This window comes from Pseudophryne corroboree, chromosome 5 (assembly GCF_028390025.1).
Source record: "Pseudophryne corroboree isolate aPseCor3 chromosome 5, aPseCor3.hap2, whole genome shotgun sequence".
NCBI lineage: Eukaryota > Metazoa > Chordata > Amphibia > Anura > Myobatrachidae > Pseudophryne > Pseudophryne corroboree.
Genome location: NC_086448.1, coordinates 74,987,250 through 75,012,409, shown reverse-complemented (window position 1 = coordinate 75,012,409; position 25,160 = coordinate 74,987,250). Strand labels below are relative to the sequence as shown.

Here is a 25,160-nt window from a genome sequence, read left to right as displayed (position 1 = left end):
TCTCATCTCAATGGCCAATGTGGCGATATGTTTGGGTGTGTAGGCACTATAACCTAAACACTAAAGAAACATATAAACACACCAAAGTCTCTAATACTGTAGTAAAGACAACCACGTAAATTATTTACAAATAGTATAGAAGAAAATAGGAAATGCGGTAGTAAATGACATGAGAACATTATAAAAGTATATTAAACCCATGCATTGTATTTTTATACCAATGAATTTCAGCAATTTATCAAAAGATCTTTAGTGTTATGCATTATTATATTTATGCTGTCCCATTGACATTTGGCATGAACTGTATATTGTATATATTTAATTAAACGTGCTTTTAAAATGTACCAAGCTTGAGTTAAAATCCAATAACTATTAATATCTCAACGATGTCCATGCATACAAAGAATTATTCCACATAAAATGAAGAACCTTGAAATTGGTGGAGCACACTATGTTAACATTGAATATAACATTTGCTTGCCTTGGATTAGTCTACCTGGTTCATCTGGTCACTTAACCCTCTAGCGGAGCCATGTACAGGAGCAATCGCAGGAGTTCCACAGGGAGCGGGACTTCCAAGTGCTTCCTTCAGAACAAGTGCATGGGGGTGATGGGCAATGGGAGCACCCATCAAGTGTGCACATATGCATCAGGGAGACCTATATTGTAAAGGTTCAATGTGCCATGGTCCTATGTTAAGGTGTTGCTTTCACTTCAACACAGTTTCAATATTTATATATAGCACCAGTCCTGTAATCTACTCCAGGAAGTGGCCATTGTCTGGTTGAGCATGGAGTGGCATGCTGCCCACTTTCTTCCTCCTCCATCAAAATTTGAACATGTGTGGTTTGTTCCAGGCCATGGAGGGGTCAAGGCTAAGTGGCAAGGCTTTTGCCAAGAGTGAGCTGGTTTCCTGTCCTGCACAGTGGTAAATTTCTGATACTGTAGGTCTATTATTGCTACTACAGTATGTAATTTTTGTAGTGTGCCACTTCATAGTCATTGACAGTAATACAATACTCTGAACATCCTTTGTCAATCAACATTGGATTACAAGTTGGTGATATATGAGTTTTTCTCTGTTGTTTTGTTGCTTGAATTGGACTTAAAAGAAAAAAACAATAATGAAATACTACTTAATAAAAAAAAACAAAAATAAAAATAATATATGTTCATCAGCACCAAGATCAGAGAAGACCTTGCTTAACAGCAATCTCATGTTATTATAGAACCTCATGTCTTTAGAGCAGGACCCTCCTTCCTTTTGTTTTCTCTACATAATTATATAATATGTGGGTTGTAATTGCATATATACTGTATGTTAATCTGTAACTGTATATATTTCCCCCCTTTTGTCTACAGTATGTAATCTTTTTGTAAGTATGTATGTATGTATGTATGTATGTATGTACGTATGGCGCAAACTCCTGTGGTGCCATATATATGAAAGATAATAACAATAAAATGATCTGCTCTATAGTACATGTAAACCAATTCTTCAAATTACTAAAACGTCGAGTTACAAATATAGTTACAAATATAATACAATTGTGAAAAATCTGGGGTAATTAGCTCGGCAGAGAGCTGACTCAAGTTTGTAGCTACCATAGATGCAGGAAGGGCAGCTACTATGGGGCCCAGAACTGAGAGGGGCCTACTGTATCTTCCCTATCAAAGTTACATATGTCATATACATTTTTCACCATTGGGTGGTACATAGGGGTCGTTACAAACGTTTGCCTTGGGGCCTACAATATATCTAGTTATGCCCCTGGACTTGCTCATCGTAATGTGGTATAAAATGAACTGCAAGGTATTATAATGTTACATAATGTAAACTGGGGCACTGTAATGTGGCATATTATGAAATGGGGACTCTGGTGTTGTAGCATCCCGGGGTTGGCGGGTATGTCTAAATGGTTGGAAGAGGTATCACTAGTATTGGGTAGCTATATGACAGACCTTTTCCATAAAATGTTTTTCCCCGTACCTTGTTTGTAGTGCCTTGATCAGAGAGGTAGGATAGATTGATATGAACCAGGAGTGAGACAGCAACTCCAACAGGATGTCCTTTTATTGAGCCGCAATGAACTCTGGATTAAAGAGGGCGATCAGTTGTTTGGCAAAAATAAGATAATCACAAGCATGACATGGCATCAAAGAAGATTGGTAAATCACAGTTATTAAAGAAGATTGGTAAATCACATTTAACTTTAGCTAATGGCACGCAGAAAACAATTGGTAATTCAAAAGGACAATCAATCTAATCACATATATATATTCTTATTCCATTGTATGGTAATGAGAAGAGTGATGAAAAATTCAATTCACAATGACAATCTCCATATTCCTAGCTTTCCCTAACAAGGATGTTGCAATCTTCACCGGCAAATAATGTTGGAGTTCACTTTAAATCCTGAGGTGCCACAGTTTCGTAATGGGATAATGGCACATGTGAATACAAGTAATCCTGGGTTAGTACGAATGTCACTGTAACCCAGTCTTATTCAAAAAGGAGGAATGGCTGCAGATGCACTTTGCAATCATTATTAGAAATTAGAATATATGAGAGGTTGTTAGCATATAATTGGGCAATAATATGGACTTGCCCACCGCATCAAGGTCACCTCTATCGAGCAAGTCCCTAACACTTTGGGGTTCACATCCTGGGTGCAGGGCACCCCCAAACCAGCCCTGTCAAAAACCACCCCAGGGCATCACACTAGTAGAAAATAGTGAGGTGTAATAAAGAATAGGATAAGCAGAAGTGCCTCTCATTATATACTGTATTATAATTTATAGTAATGATTGCATAGTGCATCTGCACCCATTCCTTCTAGTGTAGTACCATAAATCTCAGCAGATAGCACCTCTCATTAAAACCACTAGGGTGTGCCGTCTAGACCCATTCCCCTTGTATTATTCAAAAAGGATGAAGCTAGTGAAGGTATTGTAGTGTATATTCACAAATACAGCTTACTTAGTAGCAAAGGGTTCCTTGGGCAAATAAACATAAATGAGTCTCTCTCACTCTTCCACATGTGTGTAGGAGCGGATTTACCGCTAGGCACCTTAGGCAGCTGCTTAGGGCAGAGCCGGATTGAGGGGGGGCCTGGCGGTACGTACCCTGGGCCCCCTTTTATAAAAGGGCCCCCCGCCACCCGTACACAGATCATACCTTCGATTTGCGGCGCTGCGCTCCTCCGGCAGCTCCCTATAGGTTGCCCTGGCAACCGAAACAGCAGCGGCTCCAGCGCCGCATAGAAGTTCAGGACAGCTGAGCGACAGCTCAGCTGTCCAATGGTGTAAAGGTGCACTAGGCCTCCCCCGCCCCCCACCCGCCTGGGACAACCTCTTCTTCCGCGTCTCAGACCAGCATATTATAGATTCATAGGGCATCGCAAAAGCCATCTCTGCAAGAGCCCTCCCCCTGCGCTGCATAGTGTGTCTGAGCCAGCTGCACCGGATGATGACACACACAGTTGCTGGCGGGCGCAGGACCCTATGTGAGCACCGCCATTGACACAGTTGCTGACTAAAGAAAGGACCCTGCATCCTGACTATCACAGCGCCGGGAGCACCCAAACTGTACTGATGGCAGCAGCCAAGGCTGATTTGACCTGTCAGCTCTTGTCGGTGAGGAGAAGACCCGCGGAAAAGGAAGACTGAATGGGGAGCCGAGACAGAGGAACAGAGAAGAGAAAAAAGGGCAAGTAAACTACAGCACTTTGATGGAGAGAGCAAAACATAAGGGACACACAGTCACACACAGTAATGGACACAGATTTGGGGGGGGGGGGGTTGAGACTAATGGACACATGAGGAAGACGGGGGAAGAGAATATAGATATGGATGATGAGGAGGGGAAGGTGGACATCATAATGGACACACAACACACAGGAGGCGGGAGAGTGCACCATATTGGACACACCGTGGGGGGGGGGGGGGCGCACAATAATGGTTACTGCAGAGGATAGGGGATAAACATAATAATGGACAGTGGGGGTTGTAAGAGAACACCAAAATAGAGACATAGGGGGAGCAGGGGAGGGAGAGAGGACAATAATGGATACAATGGAGGGAGAAGGATTATAATAAAGGACATAGATTATCAGGAGAAGGTGGTACAAGAGCATAAAAATGAACACAGAGGAGAAGAAAGGAGAGAGAAATACAATAACTGACAGAGAAGTGGGGGAGAGATCATAATAATGGACACAAATGAAAAGGGGGCAGGGGGTGAGAGCACAATACTGGGCACAAATGAGGAGGAAATTGGGACACAATGATGGAAAATGGACATAATAGTGGACAGACACAGATGAAGAGAAGGGGTAAGGGAGGTACACAACACAGAACAAACAGATGAGAAGGAAGCGAACATTAATGGAAATACAGATGAAAGTGGGACGAGCACAATACAGTATTTACAAATGAGGAGTTACTGTAGCATAATATAAAACATACAAGGGAGGGGGAAAGCAATACTGGTAAAGGGGAGTGAAAGCAACACACAACAAATAGACACAGAGGATAGCAATCAGACAAATGAAAGGACAGAGGACAAGTAAAAAAAAATGTCAGCAGTAGTAACATTAGTATAAAGGCTTCATGTCAGTGGATCAGGGAGTGTTTGAGAGATGGTATCTAATCATTGTAAAAAGTTCTGGATACAACACAGATTGATGGGCAAGAGGTATTTCAATGGGTGGTAGGTGAAGTACTGTAGTGTAGTGTATTAAAGGCAGCAACACATGTGCATGAACAAAGGTGATGTGATATATGCCCACCCCATGGGTAACAAATATTGGCCTACCAAAATGTGTGTGGTTAACAGGGCCTTTTTAATATGTGAAGAGGTGAGGGAGGTTGGGATGGTTGAACCTCACCCCTACAGCACTGGTTGCGCCCCCTGCGGCACACAATAGTCCCTTCTTAAATTTCAGCTCCAGGCCCATGTGGACCTTAATCTGGCACTGAGTAGAGTGTGGAGCCAGCGTGCATGGAAGGGCAAGCTCTCTTGTGTCACAAGCAGCGTGCCAGCTGCAGAGAAAAAAAGTAAGCTGGCTGTATTTTTTTTTTAATCATCATGCTGTCATAATGTTGTTTTTTTATTATACTGCTGTTTATAAAATTGGCTGTGTGTGTGTGTGTGTGTGTGTGTGTGTGTGTGTGTATGTGTGTGTGTGTGTGTGTGTGTGTGTGTGTGTGTATATGTATGTGTAATGTGTGTGTGCATATATATATATATGTGTGTGTGTGTGTGTGTGTGTGTGTGTGTGTGTGTGTGTGTGTGTGTGTGTGTGTGTGTATATATGTGTGTATGTGTATATATATATATATATATATACACAACAAATCTGAGGGCGCTAACGGCTTGTTAATCCATTACAGACAATCAAAATGTTTTAAAAATGTATTCATAAAACAGACTATATCTTCATTTCACAGTGTTAATAACATTATCACCATACAGGATGGATATTCAATCTGACATGTATATATTCCAATATGCACCAATTAGGTTTGATCAGATGCAGAACCCAATTCCAATATGCACCAATTAGGTTTGATCAGATGTAGAACCCGACGCGTTTCGTCCCTTAGGACTTCCTCAGGGGTATTAGATCTGAATGAACAAAAAAGTACAGTAACTTAATAAATTCACAATACATAATTATATAAAACCATCCAGACCCATTGGTTAGATACGTGTTACAAATAAAAATCCATAATTTGGACTAAAATATGATAGTTACCTAAACGCATTAATTATATAGTGACTATTTTAATAGTGCCAGAATACAGTGAAGATAGAGCAGGTGACATGAAATATGATATTGCTTAATATACATACCAATAAATGTCTGAGGCTAATAACTCCAGACGATATCCATATTTAAAAGATCAAGATAAACCTAGACCAATATTGGACCTATAGTAAAAATAATTATTTATTATACGTGGGAATTTTTTCAAAATAGTTCACCCATGTGATGGAAATATGAACAATATACATACCGATCGGACTTATAGACCGATATCAGGCTAAAAGTTTTTAGCGATCAAAAAAGAGAAGAGTAGGTCTATAAATTTATACCAGACCTACAACAGAAAAATTATATTCAAGTAGGAGACTCACCAAGAATTATTAAAACCACCATTGTGAAAGAGATAATGTTTGAATACATACCCATATACTGTATGTTTATACGCAACACTGGATAGATTAAAAATAGTTGGCCTCAAATCATGAAGTTTGAGTGCCTAAAAACATTATAAATTCATAATTAAAATTTTGAATTCATAATAATATATAATAGCAAATTACCTTGTATCAAAAACCCCAATAGGCTGGATTTACAATCTGTATATAATCTCACAAATAAATAAAGTCCATTTAAACTACATATATTCATTTTACTATATAGAAGTACTGAACCAATAGAGCAGTATAACTTACTTCAATGCTGCCACCTCTCTCAAGATCCAGTGAATGACTGAGAGTGGTGCTATATCCTCTTATTTATACCCCCTTATAGGTGACCTCATTTCCCCTTACTTCAGATTGGTTGATCCTCAACAACCAATTTACCTCTATTACATACTTATGTGAGGGGATCTAACTACACCCTCCATGTAATAATATATACCAGGCGCTTTCCAGTAGGATATTTAGTATAATACCCGCGTGGAAACCCATGTACTCAACATGCGTTCCACGACCGGGTATATACTTCCGGTCAATGCGTTCCACCGCCGTTACTTCCTGGCTGGCGGAGGCGGACGTACGCCACAGAGGCGGACGTCCACTACAACAGGGGGAGAGGGGGCTCCACCGCGTCATAGAGGTTGCCATAGCACCCAGTTACAACGGTTGTCATAACAACCGTACGGCGCTGTTAGTTATAACCTCGTCAAACAGGTTGCTATGGTTCCCTATAATGGCGGTCGCCATAACAACCGGGCGGTACATTTAATGACAGCCAGGTAAAACGAGGAAGGTGCTTTTTATTATGCACTTTACCTCGTCATATTCAACCTAGCATCAAGTAATGATAGTTGCCATAACAACTATGACACAAATTCACCAGCTACACGACTCTAATAAAAACATCTATAAGAACCTATATCCAGATTAATCTAAACCCAAACCTTTCTTATCATAAGGGCCCCTCATCAATAAGACTATCATCTATATTAAGCACCTTTACTATTAGCTACTCAAAGGTTCAATACTTCCATATTTACAGACAAAAAATGACACTCGTAATATCATATTATACCCATATAAAAATACATATATAATACACTTAACAATAGGCCTGTATTAGCATATTCTCATATTTATACAGAAGATAATTCAGATAAAGGAGGCAATATCAATCCCTTTGTTTAGACCAAAGGGCGTTAATGAGTTAATTGTATATAGCCAAAAACTGTGTGTGTGTGTGTGTGTGTGTGTGTGTGTGTGTGTGTGTGTGTGTGTGTGTGTGTGTGTGTGTGTGTGTGTGTGTGTGTGTGTGTGTGTGTGTGTGTGTGTGTGTGTGTGTGTGTGTGTGTGTGTGTGTGTGTGCGTATATACATAGTAACATAGTAACATAGAATCTGAGGTTGAAAAAAGACAATTGTCCATCGAGTTCAACCTATTTGTGGTGTCCTATGCATGATGATTTGACTAAAATTTCTGACTGATGCTGCTGTCAACCATTGCATTTTATCCCTATTTATAGTAACTATAATGCATGACTATGCACCATACCCCTGGATATCCTTATCCAATAGGAATTTATCTAACCCATTCTTAAAGGTGTTGACAGATTCCGCCATTACAACTCCCTCGGGCAGGGAATTCCAAACACGTATTGTCCTTACCGTGAAAAAGCCTTTACGCCGTATTGTGCGGAATCTCCTTTCCTCTAACCTGAGCGAGTGTCCACGAGTCCTCTGTGTTGATCTAACCAAAAACAGGTCCCGCGCAAGCTCTGTGTATTGTCCCCTTATATATTTGTAGATGTTGATCATATCCCCTCTTAGTCTCCGCTTTTCCAATATAAACATGCCTAGTGTTTCAAGCCTTTCCTTGTATTCCATCGTCTCCATGCCCTTAATTAGTTTGGTCGCCCTCCTCTGTACCTTTTCAAGCTCCAGGATATCCTTTTTGTAGTACGGTGCCCAGAACTGTACACAGTATTCAAGGTGTGGCCTCACTAGTGATTTATATAACGGGAGTATAATACTCTCGTCCCTAGCATCAATACCCCGTTTTATGCATGCTAATATCTTATTAGCCTTCTTTGCTGCAGTCCTACTTTGGGTACTACTGCTTAGCTAATATATATATATATATATGTGTGTGTGCATATATGTGTATATATATATATATATATATATATGTGTGTGTGTGTGTGTGTGTGTGTGTGTGTGTGTGTGTATATATATATGTATGTGTGTGTGTGTGTGTGTGTGTGTGTGTGTGTGTGTGTGTGTGTGTGTGTGTGTGTGTGTGTGTATATATAAAAATTGCCTGCCCCATTCTTAGGAGCCCCACTGTTTGAAGAGCCCCGGGCCCCCCATAGCCTTAATCCGGCTCTGGCTTAGGGCCCGGATCGCCGAAGGGGCCCGGCCGGTGACCGCAGCAGAGTTCAGCGCCAGTGACACCCGCCACTGTCATCTATGTGATCAAAGACACGGCCCCCACCTACTGCCATTGGTGTGATCACAGCTGCGGCGCCTGCTCTCATTGGTGTGATCACAGCCGCTGGCTGCGCTTGCTGTTGCTAGAAAGATATTGGGGCTCGGGGGGGCGGAGTTTGTGTACACCGGGAATACCCGCGGTGACCTCTCTCTTGGACCCTATTGCTGCTGTACCTGACGCTGCCGCATGCATGTGGGAGCGGGTTTGTGTGCATCCTACCAACCTCTCTCTAAGTGGGCTCCTGTCCCTTTTCTCTCTGTCCCTGCTATCAGATCACGTTCTCTGCACCCTTTTTCCATTGATTAGGTCATTTACACAAAAAGAGAGGCAGTTCCTCAACTGTGCCTCTGTCTCCCTCCCCATCTGTTCCTCTATCCATTTCCATTGTCTGTGCCTCTGCCTCCCTCCATTATCTGAACGTCTCCCTCCCTCCCAATCTGTGCCTGTGCCCCCACCCCATTATCTGTGCCACTTCCCCTTTCCATTATCTGTGCCTCCACCCCTGCTCTTTCTGTTACTTTCCTTCCTTCCATTACCTGTGCCTCCACCACCATCACTTTATGTCTTCCTTCCTCATCTGTGCCTTTGGCCCTCCTCCCCGTCTATGCCTCTGCACCCCCTCTCTCCCACTACCATCTGTGCTTCTGCGCTTCTGTGCTCCCATACTTAAGACTGGTGATTGTGTGCTGATCAGAAGTATCAATTATTTCAGCGCTGCTTTACTGAACCAAACTATGGGGGTAATTCAGACCTGATCGTTGCAGCAAATTTGTTAGCAGTTGGGCAAAACCATGGTGGTCATTCCGAGTTGCTCGCTCTCTAGCTGCTTTTAGCAGCATTGCACACGCTAGGCCGCCGCACTCTGGGAGTGTATTTTAGCTTAGCAGAATAGCGAACGAAAGATTAGCAGAACTGCTACAAAATATTTTCTTGCAGTTTCTGAGTAGCTCCAGACCTACTCCTAGATTGCGATCAGCTCAGTCCGCTTAGTTCCTGGTTTGACGTCACAAACACGCCCTGCGTTCGGCCAGCCACTCCCCAGTTTCTCCAGCCACTCCTGCGTTTTTACCTGGAACGCCTGCATTTTTTAGCACACTCCCTGAAAACGTCCAGTTTCCGCCCAGAAACACCCACTTCCTGTCAATCACACTACGATCACTCGAGCGTTGAAAAAACGTCGCTCGAGCTTGTGTAAATCTACTAAGTTTTATGTAAAATAATTACTAAGCGCATGCGCGCTGCGTAACATGCGCATGCGCATTTTCCACATAATCGCTGATTTGCGAAAATCGGCAACGAGCGATCAACTCGGAATGACCACCCATGTGCACTGCAGGGGGGGCAGATATAACATGTGCAGAGAGAGTTAGATTTGGGTGGGGTGTGTTCAAACTGAAATCTAAATTACAGTGTAAAAATAAAGCAGCCAGTATTTACCCTGCACAGAAACAATATAACCCACCCAAATCTAACTCTCTCTGCACATGTTATATCTACCCCCCCTGCAGTGCACATTGGGGGTAATTCAGAGTTGATCGTAGAGGTGCTAAATTTCGATAATTTACTCTGACATGCGGGGGGACGTCCAGCTAGTCCGCCCCGCATGTCAGGTCCCCGTCCCCCCGCACAAGTACAAAAGCATGCACAGCGGCGATGCTTTTGTACTTGACAAGTAGTTCCCTACCTGCGCAGCTCCTGCGCACTGGCATGGAGCTACTTGTCGCATCCCGGGTCGCAGCGGCTGCGTGTGACGTCACACAGCTGCCATGGCCCGCCCCCGCACGGTCCAGGCCTGCATTGCCAGGACCGCGCCCCCAAAATGCGGTAAAACGCCGTCGGCTTGTCCCCTCCCACCAAGCGAATGTCTCAGCCTGTCAATCAGGCAGAGGCGATCGCTGGGCTGAGATGCTGATGGCGTCTCTGGCATGCGCAGTTCAGACCTGATCGCCCGCTGTGCGAAAACGCACAGCAGCGATCGGGTCTGAATTAGCCCCATGGTTTTGCCCAACTGCTAACAAATGTTCTGCTACGATCAGGTCTGAATTACCCCCTATGTCAGGTAAGCACAGTTTACAGTATCTTTAATAAATGTACTTTTTTTTTCTTATTTCATTTTATTTAATTATTTTTATATTTTATTTAAACGCAGCTTTTTTGAAACCTTATTTTTTTAAAGCATTCTTTATATAGTTAGCATTTATTTTTATATATATATTTTTTTTTACACTATACTGTATTTGTGTGTGCAGAGGTCTCTGGGGTATGTGGCGCACCCCAGAACTGTTGGTGAGCATCACAGCACTTGTTTGCACTGGGTGTCAGGGTGTCAAGTTATACCCCTTTCAGACCTCCAGCAATAACCTGGGTTATTGCACCTGACGTGCAGCAACCCTTGTTGCTGCGCAGTCTGAAAGGGGCCAGTTTAAATAACCTGGGTCGAGCAGGATTGAACACGCGTTCAACCCGGCTCACAGTGCAGAGTGAATGGGTATGCTGGGTCAATGCGACACGGGACTTATTCACGGAACAGGAAGAGGTGGCGCTTGGAGATCCATTCATCTCCAAGTGCCACCTGACGTCACCAACCCAGCAATAGGCGGCCTGTCAGTCTGAAAGAGGTCTCAGCCGGGTCGCACCCGGGAAGTACCATGTCTATGGGTCCCGGCTTTAAATGGCCGAAATGGGTACAACATTTCTATGTCTACTGGGTCAGCAGGGGGGGCAGCCTGTTTCATTTGTGCTGGACCTCACAGTTTTTGATGGCGGCACTGCTTCCGGGCCACTGCAGACTGTCAACACAGTGATTTGACAGCTGCCAAAGTCCCCTCTTCCATCCTCTGCCATCCCCTCTGGATATCCACCCAGCCCTTCTCCTCCCTCTATACCGCCTACGTTCCCCCAGATATGCAGCTGAGCTACTTGCGGTGCCCCAGAAATTATCACTCTATACTGTAATGTAGCTACGGAGCGTATGTCCCCAACTACCTTATAATCAATCCTACGCTTCTTCTCCATAATGACGGGCTATAGTGTTAATGATCCTGGCACCACCGACTTAATGAGTGAGGTGGACGAGCAGACATCAGCTACTGCAGCCGCAAATGTAATAGTTGCCCTCGGTATATGTGTGTGACACTGCGATACTACTGGTATCTACTGTACAACCTACCGTATGTCCCACCCTCCGCCTTGTAGTGCAAGATAGAATAGAGCTTTCGGTTTCCAGTCTCTTTTCATTATACCATTTTCAATATTTATAACTAGTAACTAGTCAGTAACAAATCCAGTATCATTTAACACAGTAAAGTACCAAGATGTGAGCAGTAGGCTTACCATATTGCCAATGCAAATGCCCACATTTTGGGAGGAGGTGTTTGTGGGAAAATAATGGGTTTTGGTTCACGTGGATAACAGTACATATGCACTTCACTTATCCTCTCTCAGTCCCCCCTCTCTCTCTCTACTTCTCTCTCCACTCCACCTTTATCTCTCTTCCCTCTCTCACATTCTCTCTCTCCTCTCTCTGCTTCTCTCTCTCCTCTGTGCCTCTTTTATCTGCCTCCTCCTCTACTCTCTGTGCCTCTCTATTTGCTCTCTCTGCCTCCTCCTCTCCTCTCTGTTCCTCTCTATTTGCTCTCTCTGCCTCCTCCTCTCCTCTCTGTTCCTCTCTATTTGCTCTCTCTGCTTCTCTCCTCTCTGTGCCTCTCTCTCTCTCTCTCTGCTTTTCTTTTTCCTCTTTTTGACTCTTTATCTCTCTCTCTGCTTCTTTTTTTTCCTCTCTTTGCCTCTCTCCTCTCTGCCTCACTCTTCCCTTTCTCCTCTCTCTGCCTAGCTCTCTGCCCCCTCTGTCTCTCCTCCCTGTGCCTCTCTTTCTCTCTCTGCACCCCCTCTCTCCTCTCTGCCTGCCTCTCTCTCTCTCTGCTTTTCTTTTTCCTCTCTTTGCCTCTCTCCTCTCTGCCTCACTCTTACCTTTCTCCTCTCTCTGCCTCGCTCTCTGCCCCCTCTCTTCTCTCTGTGCCTCACTTTCTCTCTCTGCACCCCTCTCTCCTCTCTGCCTGCCTCTTTCTCTCTTCTCTGCCTCCCCTCTTTCTCTCTCTTAAATGTCTACCGCCATCTCCCATCTCGCTTCTTGTACCTGTCCAGGGTCTCTCTCTCTCCCATTTGTTGTTCCTTCTCTCTCTGTGGAGCAGATGTACTAAGCTTTGGAGAGGGATAAAGTAGAGAGAGATAAAGAACCAACCTGCTCCTGTTATTTTTCCAGCACAGCCTGTAACATGGCAGGTAGTAGCTGATTGGCTGGTACTTTTTCTCTCTCTCCACTTTATCACTCTCCAATCTTTAGTACATCTCCCCCTGAAACTGCAACACAAACTTCTCACAACAGGGGGATGTCCACTGCCAGCTCCCCCTAAAAGAAAAGTATAGATCAGCCCCTGTTGTTCGGGGACGATTCTGTTCATCTCCAGCCTCTATCCCCAGCAGTAGCACTCCCAGCAGGAGCGTGGCTACTGGGAAAGCTGCTGCTGGTGTCGGGGGCTGGAGACAGGGGCGTATCTACCCATTGGCCAGGATGGCACTCACCAGGGGCGCAAGGCAAGAAGGGGGCACCGCCTGGCGGTGCCACCCGCAGCCAAAGGGTAGAAGAGTAGTACTGTCAGGCTGTACCTGGTGAGAGTCTGTTACTTCGGGCGCGGCGCCGGTGTCCGTCAGCACTGCACTGCACTAGTGATCAGACTAGTGTCCGGCAGCACCGCACTTGTAATCAGACTCAAAATAAACTACAGCTCCCAGCAGCCCCTTGTTTCTGGCAGCTCCCGGCAGCAAGGGCTGCTGGGAGCTGTCGTTTATTTTGAGTCTGATTACAAGTGCGGTGCTGCCGGACACTAGTCTGATCACTAGTGCAGTGCGGTGCTGACGGACACCGGCAGTAACACACTCTCACCCAGAGCCCTGTTATCGCAGCCAGCCAGGAGGAGAGAGGAGAATTAGGACGGAGGCTGCAGCAGCAGCACACAGAGCCGGATCTCTGCTCACACAGGCAGGAAGTGACTTTACTTTCACTTTCTGGCTGCCCTGTGGCTGAGCGGGTGTGGTTCATCAAATCGACAGTAATGTTTGGGTCGACCACTAAAGGTCGACAGGCACTAGGTCGACAGGGTGGGAAAGTCGACAGGGTTTCTATGTCGACATGGTCTAAGTCGACAGTTCAAAAGGTCAACATGAGTTTTTCAAGTTTTTTTGGTGTCGTTTACTCCGTACAGTGACCGGGAAGCCCAATTAGTGCACTGTGTCCCCTCATTTGGCTCGCTTCGCTCGCCGTACTTCGCTGCGCTCGGTACAGGTTACTATTCCCAGTCGTAGTCGACGTGGATCGTTAAGTTAAGTATGAAAAAGTTCAAAAAAAGAATTAAAAAACAAACAAACAAACTCATGTCGCCCTTTTGACCTGTTGACCTATAGTGGTCGACCCAAACATTGTCGACCTAGACACTGTCGATCTTCAGACTGGATCCCGGCTGAGCATAGAAGAAGCCAGGCACTGAGCCTGCGTAGCCAGGACCCTGCCCCAGCACTGCAGCATCACAGCACAAAGGTAAGATATGGATGGGGTAATGGGGGACTTATGGGGAGAGGAAGGTGGCTAATAACACTGCTATGGGGGGGACCTATGAGGAGTGGGGGAAGGAGGGTATTGACACTGCTATGTGGGAGTGGGAGACCTATGAGGAGTGGGGGAAGGGGGGTAATGACACTGCTATGTGGGAGTGGGAGACCTATGAGGAGTGGAGGAAGGGGGGTAATGACACTGCTATGGGTGAGGGGGCATAGGCATGCACACGGTTGGTGGCATGTGTGCACAGGCGCCCCCTGATGTTGGGCACCCCCCACATGCCTAGTCAGACACTGCACAAATATTTAATATAGAACCAGCCCTGGCCAGCACTTGCTGACTAATTACACATAATACACACTATGCAGTCACAATGTGCGGGTACCATCTCTTCCCAGCTCCCATTGTGACACTGTCCACCATGATTCCTAACCTGCCAAAGGAGTGGACACCGCATACCAGGAGAAGGTTCTGTGTGTGAGCTGCACTTGCTGATAATGTGTCTGATAGGAAGGGGGATCCCTGTACTAGGGGGAAATAATCTGTCTGAGGGAGCAAGGTGCAGGTGTGAGAGATGGAAAGTGGGAGTGAGGTGCAGGTGTGGGGGATAGAAGGTGGGAGCAAGGTACAGGTGTGAGACATGGAAGGTGGGAGTGAAGTGCAGGTGTGGGGAATAGAAGGTGGGAGCAAGGTACAGGTGTGAGACATGGAAGGTGGGAGCGAGGTGTAGGGGAGATAGAAGGTGGAACCAAGGTACAGGTGTGGGAGATGGAAGGTGGGAGCCAGGTGCAGGGGAGATGGAAGGTGGGAGCGAGGTGCAGGGGAGACGGAAGGTGGGAGTGAAGAAGAGGTGTGAGAGATGGAAGGAGGGAGTGAGGATGGAGGGAGTGAGAGGTACAGGGGTGAGACTGAGAGATGGAATGAGGGAGTGAAAACTGCAGGGCTAAAGAGTAACAGAGGGCATGAGAGGTGCAAGAGGTGAGAGGTGCAAGGGGGTAAGTAAGGGAAGGAGGGGTGACATATGAGACATTAAGGCGTTAGGCATCCTGGCAGTCGGAAAGCTGATGCCAGCATCCCGAAATTGCTCGGAATGACATAGATAGCGATGCAGTATGCCAAAATCCGGATCGAGTTGGTGCCAAGCCGCGTGGGTAGGTTAGGGTTAGGCTGCGAGGGTGGGAGGGTTAGAGTTAGGCTGCAGGGATGGAGATTAGAAAGGGTGGGTTAGGGTTAGCCACCACTGAAGAGGCTGGGGGGTGGCGGGTTAGGGTCAGGCTGTAGGTTAGGGTTAGGGGGGAGGGATGGTGTAGCGTGAATACAAGACACTACTGTGTGGCATAATTTGAATTGGAAGAACTATTGTGTCCACGCCCTTCCCTCACAAGACCATGCCCCATTTTCAATACTCACACCTTATTTCAAATGTGTGTAGGGGGTGGGGGTGGGGGGCGCCAGCCCCTTACTTTGCCAGGGGCGCTCGGACCCCTAGATACACCCCTGGCTGGAGATGAGCAGAATCGGTCTCCACGCTGCCCAAGAGGAGGCTCCGGAATCTGCAACCTCTGCAGGAGTTCAGGTAGGACCTGTGCTGCTGTTGCTTCATGGACAATGCGAGGGAAGGAGGCACAAACAGCAGGAACAGCTAGGAGCGGTGATAACAGGATAAAGTGCTATGGATTGTAAGAGGATGGGGGGCCCCAAATCGGTGTCTTACTCAGTGCCCCATGAAGTCTAAATCCACCTCTGCATGTGTTGAATATATCTCTCAACAGTACTTAAGCATGGAGTGTTTGTCTTAGCTGTACTCAAACAGGCTGGTTTGTAAGATGTTGCGCTGTAAGGCAGTATTACACTGCTTGTTCCATTTACAATGTGCAGCGTGTAACAATGGATACTTGGGCTTGGCACTTGGTTTGCCTGTGGTTCGTGACAATAACAGTCTCTGTGTACTCACTCAGAACTTCTGTGGAAGAGGTACTCACTAGCTGGACCTGTTTTAGCTGTTCCTCACTGCACAAGATGGCTGTGGCGTCCGCCCCTTTCAGTAGGCCTGACGGTGCCCAATCTCAGGCTGCGACATCTCACACTTGCTCACCCGGTTCTCTGCTTCCCGGTAGCACCCACTGCTTCTGCTCTGCAGCGCGGCTCTCACCACCAGCGTGACTATGCGGTTTGTATCCGTTACTCAGCTCCCACTCTGCTCCTCACTCAGCGTGTCCTGCACCTCTAATCACTTCCATTCGACCCCTCCTTCTTCCCCACAAGGCTCCTCTGCTCCTAGACTGCCTTGTCCAATCCACACTGTCAAATATTGCAGTACACACATCACGTACAAACAACACACAGATGGCCTCCGCGCGTGTACTTGTTCTGCTGTGCGTGCACATATTCGCAATTTGCGTATGGTCGCTCCCGCTGTCGTGCGCATCAGCGCGTGGTATGGGTATTTACGGTAGAGTTTGTGAACGCATGGAGAGCTATCAAAACACATTACATATTTAATCCAAATAGTGCACAATGTACACATAGTCCCCCTGCACCACACCAGAAAATAACAACAGTTTAAATGGTTTCAGAACAAAGGGATTCACCTTTACAGAATAGGAGGGGACAGAACAAGGTCATAAGGTGGTGTTTGGTATCCAGCTGTAGGGTATTTTAAGGGTAACATTCCGGCTTTGGTTTGAGGAAGATCGCATGTTCCTGCGGATAGTTATGTGCAGAAGCAGAATATAGATATAAACTGTATTTACTGTACATTATGTATGCGGCGGGAATCCAGAGAAGACCACCCACAAGAGCAGTTAGAACAGACATCGCCCACCAATTCAAATCGACCTATGACCTCTCCTGTACTGTAAAAGTGCATTCTTGTGTCCAATGGACAAAGGTATTACAGTATCCATTGTATTGCTTTTGGAAGAATTGTATAAATAAAGCCTGCTGCAGCCTGGTCTGGCACAAGACTCACAAAGTTATCTATCAGATGCCCGGGGACCGGCCGGGTTGCGCAAGCTTGTCCACTCACATATGTAACATTGAATGTAGCCATTTACTCTGTTATATTGTATTGTATTATTTGTACTGTAACCCCCTTTCAGCAATAATCCACTGTGGTGTCGGAACCCAGCGGTTAAATCACAATTGGTGTCGTGTCTTCATTGCCCTGCTAAGGTTTAAAGTGTTTTATCATTGCATTGCATTACTGTAAAGGTTTAAAGTGTATCTCTGGGTGTGCGCACGCTGTGTGTACTTTGTACCCCCAGCGCGGCGTTTGTACGCTAAGTCCGTACAGTGATACGGGACTCCGTATGCAAACAGTGTATAAGGTACGTAGCGTGTGTACTAAGTTTAGCGGCCGCAGCGGCTCCATGGTAAAGTGTATTTTAAGTGTGTATAAGGTATAGCTTTCTTTCCTGTAAGATAATCGACATTATCAACACTCAGCATCTGGACCACGTGATCGGAGTAGGGTCTGTCCTTAACTCCTGCTGTAACAGCACATCACATTCTTTTTCTGTCTTTAGTAAATACCTGTCACACAAAATCGACAGAAAATCGGCTGAAAACTAAAATTGACTTTTAGTAAATATACCCCCTGGTGTCATTCCACTCACTGCCCTCTTCCAGAAGGATGGCCTTGCAGCCTAGATGGGGAAAAGTCTGAATGAGGCAGACCCCTGCAGCCGATACAATGGCTCACTTATCACTATGTTGCTTTATCAATAATGAGAGGTAATGTTCCTTACTATTGTGGGTGTATGGGATATACTCAGGCATTTCTCTGAACTTCAGCAAGCCAAATATGACATGTGGTTACCCTAGTAACCCTGGAAGATACAGCAAGAAAGTTTGTATGTCATACGTATGGCCAGGGCCGGACTGGGACTAAAAAAAGGCTCTGGCATTTTTGAAGCACACAGTCCCACCTCGGTGTCAGCATCTGACTCCTCCCCTTACTATTCCTGACTCATCCTACTTCTTAGTCTATGCTCTTACAAATATAATTAATATTACAACAACATACAAGTGTACATCATTCTCTATTAAAATACACACAACCAGTGGTTGAAGTAGAAATGTTGAAGTGGGGGTATGGAAAAGTAAAGGTTGTAACTAAGCGCGTGCCATCGGCGTGCGCGCGCCGGAGAGGGGTTGTGGCCACTCAAAAGGGGGTTTGTCCTTCAGTGTAGTTTACCACACCATATACCCCTTATACACATTATGCACCACAATAGTAGGACCCCTTATACTATCTAGTACTGGTGCCCTTTCACATTATACCACACAGTATGAGTCGAAATTCACATTATACCACACGGTATGAGTCGAAATTTACCTTATAGCACACGGTATGAGCCAAAATTCACATTATAGCACACGGTATGACCCTAAATTCACATTATAGCACACAGAATGAGCCGAAATTCACATTATAGCACACAGAATGATCCGCAATTCACATTATAGCACACAGAATGAGCCGCAATTCACATTATAGCACACGGTATGAGCCAAAATTCACATTATAGCACACGGTATGAGCCAAAATACACATTATAGCACATGTAATGAGCCTAAATTCACATTATAGCACACAGAATGAGCTGAAATTCACATTATAGCACACAGAATGAGCCGCAATTCACATTATAGCACACAGAATGAGCCGCAATTCACATTATAGCACACAGAATGATCCGCAATTCACATTATAGCACACAGGATGAGCCGCAATTCACATTATAGCACACAAAATGAGCCAAAATTCACATTATAGCACACAAAATGACCCGAAATTCAAATTATAGCACACTTTACGAGCCGAAATTCACATTATAGCACACAGAATGAGCCAAAATTCACATTATGCCACATGGAATGACACAAAATTCAGGGAGAGTGACAGCAGGAACATAGGGACAGGGAGAGTGACAGAGGGACAGGGAAAGTGACAGCAGGGACATAGGGACAGGGAGAGTGACAGAGGGACAGGGAAAGTGACAGCAGGGACATAGGGACAGGGAGAGTGACAGAGAGAGGGACAGCAAGGGCATACAGTAGGGACTAGGGAGAGAGAAAGGCAGCAGGGTAAAATTACCTATTTATCAGCGGCGGTGCTGAGGATGCTGTGGTCTGCGGTGTGGTGGCTGAGGAGGCTGTGGTCGGCGCAGGGCGGAGGAGGCTGTGGGCCTCGAAGATGGTGCAGAGAAGGAGGCTGTGGGAGCTGGCAGAGGTGCAGAGAAGGACTGAGGGCTGACAATGCTAAATTCCTTTGTCGTATAAACAACCCTTTATGAAGCTAAGAACACTGTACGCTGTTTACTTAAGAAGTACCGTAATGGTACGCTATCTGCGTAGCGATCGCTCAGCCGTAGGCGAGACGCTCAAGCGTCACGTTCGCTCACGGCCCAGTGATCACAGGACACGTTATTGGTTATGTCTAGGGGAATGATTCGCTGTAGCGTAGCATACGCTCGAGACCACGAGGAGGTCACCAGCGATGCAGACGCTTACAACACTATACCTTTATGTTAAAACCTTATACCAATGAAATACACTGAATACCTTAATGTGAGTACAGGGTGTAAGTGCAACCTTGTGTAACCTGACTATCTACAAAGCTGCTTGAGCGTCACCGACGCTCAAGTGAACACTTATCACTATAGAAAATACACAGATACTGGTTTAGGTTCCAAGGCCTATTAACTGTATTATGTCTAATATACTTGTAAAAGGGGATAACAGTACATATGATACACTACAATATAACAGAGACTTCCTAACCACAGAACTAAACAATAAATACAAAAAGACAATACTACACTGACCTAAATGTAATACAATACAATACTATCTAATACAATACAATACTAGCCTAGTCTAGGGGAGATATGAGAGAACAGAACAGAGAGAGAGAGAGAGAGAGGGAGAGATGAGGTGAGAGAAATTGGCTCACAGAAAGACAATGATAACGGAGAGAAACTTACGCACAAAGGGTATGATCGCCTGCGCCTCGATATCCAGCTCCCGGCTATCAGCAGATAACCGTTGATGAGAGAGTGAGAGCTGGATGTGGTCGGCCTGCCTATTTATGCCCCACACACAATGCAATCTCCTGGTCCTACAATCCCATTGTCCATTGGCCGAAGGAATTCGGCCCTGTATCATAACAAAAGGTCATAGGGTGATTCATACAGGTGGGCTGTGACGATTTCCAACAGCTCAGGTGGGTGGGAAACTGGGTTTCCCGCCGCATACCTGAGTATGTGTAATTAATAGAAATGGACATAAACTTCTTATGTCCATAACTATTCGCACGAGCGATTAATACGCTCCAAACCAACACCGGAATATTGCTAATTAAATACTCTTCCGATGGGTACCAAACACTGCTGTATGATTCCTGTTAGACCCTTCGTACGATATAAAGAGGGATTCCTCAGCTCTGGGACATTGTATTTTAACCAAACTTTCAGAATCTATCAAAGGGACCATGATCTATAAACTACATTAATTGTGAACATTTGTAACGAATGAGTCGCACGCTACGACTACATAAACTCTACCGTAAATACGCATACCGCGCCTGCGAGTGCACGTTATTGCGGGTATGCGCATCCACGGGAGAGCGCACGCGCAGCGCGGACCAGTGTGCGGTGCAAATATGGCAACGTGCATTGAGACATTTTTCTGACTTTGACAGGGCACAGGTCTATCCAGTTTAGCTCCTCACTGTACGCCCATCTAGAGCAAAGCAATCTATATTTTAAAGCCAAACAGTGAACCTCACCCATACCGATGTCGGCAGAGGAGGCTGAGGGCAGCGCCGGTGCAGCGGAGGAGGAGGCAGAGGGCGGCTGCGGTGCAACGGAGGAGGAGGAGGCTGTGGTCGGCGTCCTTTGGTGCGGCACTGCAGTGTGGCTCCTATGACTGCGGTGCTACTATTTCAAATCTGCCGTGGACCGGCAGCCAATCAGGAGCAGCCGCGCGGACAAGAGAGAGAGGTGAGGACAAGAGAGAGAGAGAGGTGAGGACAAGAGAGAGAGAGGTGAGGACAAGAGAGAGGTGAGGACGAGGAGAGAGGTGAGGACGAGGAGAGAGGTGAGGATGAGAGAGAGAAAGGAACAAGATTGAGAAAGAGAGGTGGGGATGAGAGAGAGCAAGAGGTGTGGGCAGAGAGAGAGAGAGAGAGGTCAGGACCAGAGAGAGAGAGAGAGGTGAGGGCAAGAAAGAGAGGTGAGGTGAGGACAGGAGAGGTGGGGATGAGAGAAAGAGAGAGAGGTGAGGAGAAGAGAGAGAGAGAGGTGAGGACAAGAGAGAGAGAGAGGTGAGGACAAGAGAGAGAGGTGAGGACAAGAGGGAAAGAGGTGAGGACAAAAGAGAGAGAGGTGAGGACGAGAAAGAGGTGAGGATGAGAGAGGACGAGAGGGAAAGAGGTGAGGATGAGAGGAAAAGAGAGGTGAGGACAGAGAGAGAGAGAGGTGAGGATGAGAGAGGTGAGGACGCGAGAGAGAGGTGAGGACGAGAGAGGGGTCGAGACCTGAGAAACAGAGGTGAGGGCATGAGAGAGAAGGAGCAGGGAGTGCAAGTGAGAGGTGAGGACGAGTGAGAGAGTGAGAGAGGTGAGGACAGGAGCGACAGATAGAGGTGAGGACGAGGGAGAGCGAGTGAGTGAGGTGTGGACAAGAAAGAGAGAGAAAGGCAAGGACAAGAAAGAATGAGAGGAAGGTGAGGACAAGAGAGAGAGAGAGGTGAGGACGAGAGAGAGAGAGGTGATGACAAAAGAGAGTGTGAGAAAGGTGCAGACAGAGAGAGAGGCCGGGACTTGAGAGAGAGAGAGAGAGAGAGAGAGAGAGAGAGAGGTAAATGTGAGAGAGAGGTAAGGGCAAGAGAAAGACAGGTGAGGGTGAGCGAGAGAGGTGAGGACAAGAGACAGAGAGAGGGTGAGGACAAAAGAGAGCTAGAGAGAGGTGAGGACTAGAGAGAGGGGGGTGAGGACAAAAGAGACAAAAGAGAGAGAGGCGAGGACAAAAGAAAGAGAGAGGGGTGAGGACAAAAGAAAGAGAGAGGGGGTGAGGACAAAAGAGAGAGAAAGAGAGGGATGTGGATGGGAGAGAGGTGGAGGACAAGAGAGAGATGAGGACAAGAGACAGAGAGGGTGAGGATAAAGGAGAGATAGCGAGAGGTGAAGACAAAAGAGAGATAGAGAGAGGTGAGGACAAAAGAAAGAGAGAGGGTGGTGAGGACAAAAGAGAGAGAGGTGAGTACAAGGGAGAGAGAGAGAGTAAGGGGGTGAGGAAAACTAAAGAAAGAGAGAGGGGGTGAGGACAGAGAGAGGGAGCGAGGGGGTGAGAACAGAGAGAGAGGAGAGAGAGTCAGCCAGAGCATGTACACTCACACTCACCTTGGCCAGGGGGCAGCACTCTCCCTGCAGTGCTGATGCTGCAGCTGGCCATGTGTGTGCTGCTGCTGGGACCGGGATCCAGTACTGCATGGTGGCGGGACTACTCAGCGGCTCAGGCAGGCAGCAGACATGGTGCTCGTGTGTAGCACACGCTGTGCTGGGGCTACTGCTGCTCCTCCTCCCCAGTCTTCTCCCACCACCGCTGCCGCTCCCAGAAACGCGGCCGCTCCCAGAATGCTGTGCGCGATGAGGTCGCACCGCATCAGCATTCTGGGAAGGTGGGGAGGGAGAGGAGAGCACTTTTCCGCGGAGCACAGTGGCCGGAGCGAGGAGGCGGGAGGGCTATTCCCACCGAGCCAACAGCGTAGCGAGCCCACAAGGGGCTTTGTTGCGCTCCCCCCTGTCGGCATTCTGACGGTCGGGATCCAAGCGTCGGTATGCTGACCGACAGGATCCCGGCCGCCGATCAAACAATCCCAACCCATGTGCATATATGACATGCAGTCCTAAGGTAATTGCTTATACGGAAAAAAAGATCAATTCATATACACGCCATTCAAGATGAATCGTGAGGTAATGGGTGGCAAGGGAGAGAAAATCAATTCATATTTATGCAATGAAAGTAAATGCAATCTTAATGTTTCTTAATGTTCCTTTACTAGTCTGGTGACAGGACTACACGCTCTGCATCGGTGAACTATCTCAGCAAACAGCTTGGTGGCATGAAGTTGGATGACTGGGTTTTCACTAGTTAAATATCTTGCGCTGTGGCTGAGGATTTCATCGTAGCTGTGATACTTTTTCTTCATCTGCATTTGAGATATGGTCACTAAAGTTCTCAGGACCACGGTGAGCGAGGCCGTATATCCTCTCCTCATCTCTTGCAGAAGGGTCTTTATAAATGCAGTCCTCAGCCTCGTAGCCATGTTTGGTGAGGCCCTGGTGAAACTGTCAATGTACTCGAAACCTTCAGGCGAGTATTATTATCAAGGCAATCCATGCCGGGTAATATGTCCTCAATGATGGCACTGTATAGGTCTTCAGATTGACACTCAGGATATCCCATAAGAGATGCACAAACTGTAACACTGGTCACTTTGGGGTCCATGTACTAAACGGAGATAAGCCTCCACAACGAAAAATTCAGTGAAAATGCTTGTACATATCGCTTCTCTGCATGTACTAAAGCATTTTCACTGACTGTTATCTGCCTGTGCTAAGTACTGTGCCTAATATCGCACTGCCATAGGCTACTATGGCGGCGATATTCCCCTCTGCTATTACTAAAACCTCTGATGGCTCACCGCTGCCCCTTTCCTCCTGTGCCTGCTTCGTCAGGTTTAGCTGCCGTTAACAGCCCTCCGGGCAGCACAGAGCCGTTATCTGCTGACCTGCAGTGTTCGTTTTTGTTTAACTGATTAAAGTTTTTCTTGTTTGTAAAAAAGAATCCTGCTGGAGCAGGTCAGCTGACGTCACGTGGTTTCTTTCACTCTGTCTGTGTCCTCGAGGCAGGTTGATGCAGCTGTGCAGTGTGTTTCTGGATCCTGGATTGATTGTTTATTTATTTGAGCTCTCTCTTTTTTAGCCCTGGTCAGGATACTCAGTGTAAATTGTGAGTTTTTATTTAATAAAGGCTGTGACTGTGTCTGTTGTGTGGGTGGGCTCTGGGTGATGTATTTGTGTTGGCAGCAGCAGAACCATCTGTAGACATGACAGGATGATGACCTCTTGTCAGCTATATATCTTTGTTATTGTGCTGCAGTGTCAGTAAAGGGGTTTCTGTCATTGCACCACACCAAGATCACATACATCAGACAGGTCTGACTACTGCTACATATATCCTCAGAAAAAATGTCATTATATGTCCTTTCTCTTGTCTCATGTCATCTGCCTCTCCCAAACCCACATATCTCTCTCTTTCCCTACTCCCCTTCTCTCTCCCTGCACCTCTGTTTCTAAGGTATACCTCTTCCCCTAACCCCTGTTACACTATTTACTCCCCTCGGTCTTTCTGCCTTGTGAGCGATCACCACACTGCCTGCATTTTGTCAGCCCGCATCCCACTGTCTGTAATCATCCCAAGCCCTACCCACCCCCCATCTCTTTCTCTTCCACTCCCCCTTAATGTTTCCTTTCAAATCCTAATTGGCCCTACACACTGGCAGATCTGCCACCGAGTTGCCCGACGGCGGATACAGCCGACGGGCGATCCGGTGACGGGGGCATTGAAGTTTCCTCACTCCCCCCCCCCCCCCCCCCCGTCACCCGGCTCCATAGCACTGCATGCTAATATGGACAATCTCGTCCATATTGGCCTGCATGCATAAGCGACGGGGCACCAACAATTAATGAGCGCGGGGCCGCACATCGTTAATCGTTGGTGCCTACACACTGCACGATATGAACGAGAACGTTCATATCGTGCATTTTATCTGCCATTGTGT

At 46.5% G+C, this 25,160-nt stretch overlaps 1 long non-coding RNA gene across 1 annotated transcript; it reads right to left on the bottom strand.

The window, feature by feature from the left end:
- Positions 1 to 1,001: 1,001 nt before the first annotated feature.
- Positions 1,002 to 24,471, bottom strand: LOC134927221 (uncharacterized). Its single transcript, XR_010177578.1, has 4 exons — positions 24,021 to 24,471; positions 5,518 to 5,629; positions 1,991 to 2,093; positions 1,002 to 1,104 (listed from the first exon to the last, which is right to left on the bottom strand). It is a non-coding gene; the product is annotated as an uncharacterized LOC134927221 (long non-coding RNA).
- Between the last annotated feature and the right edge of the window lie 689 nt (positions 24,472 to 25,160).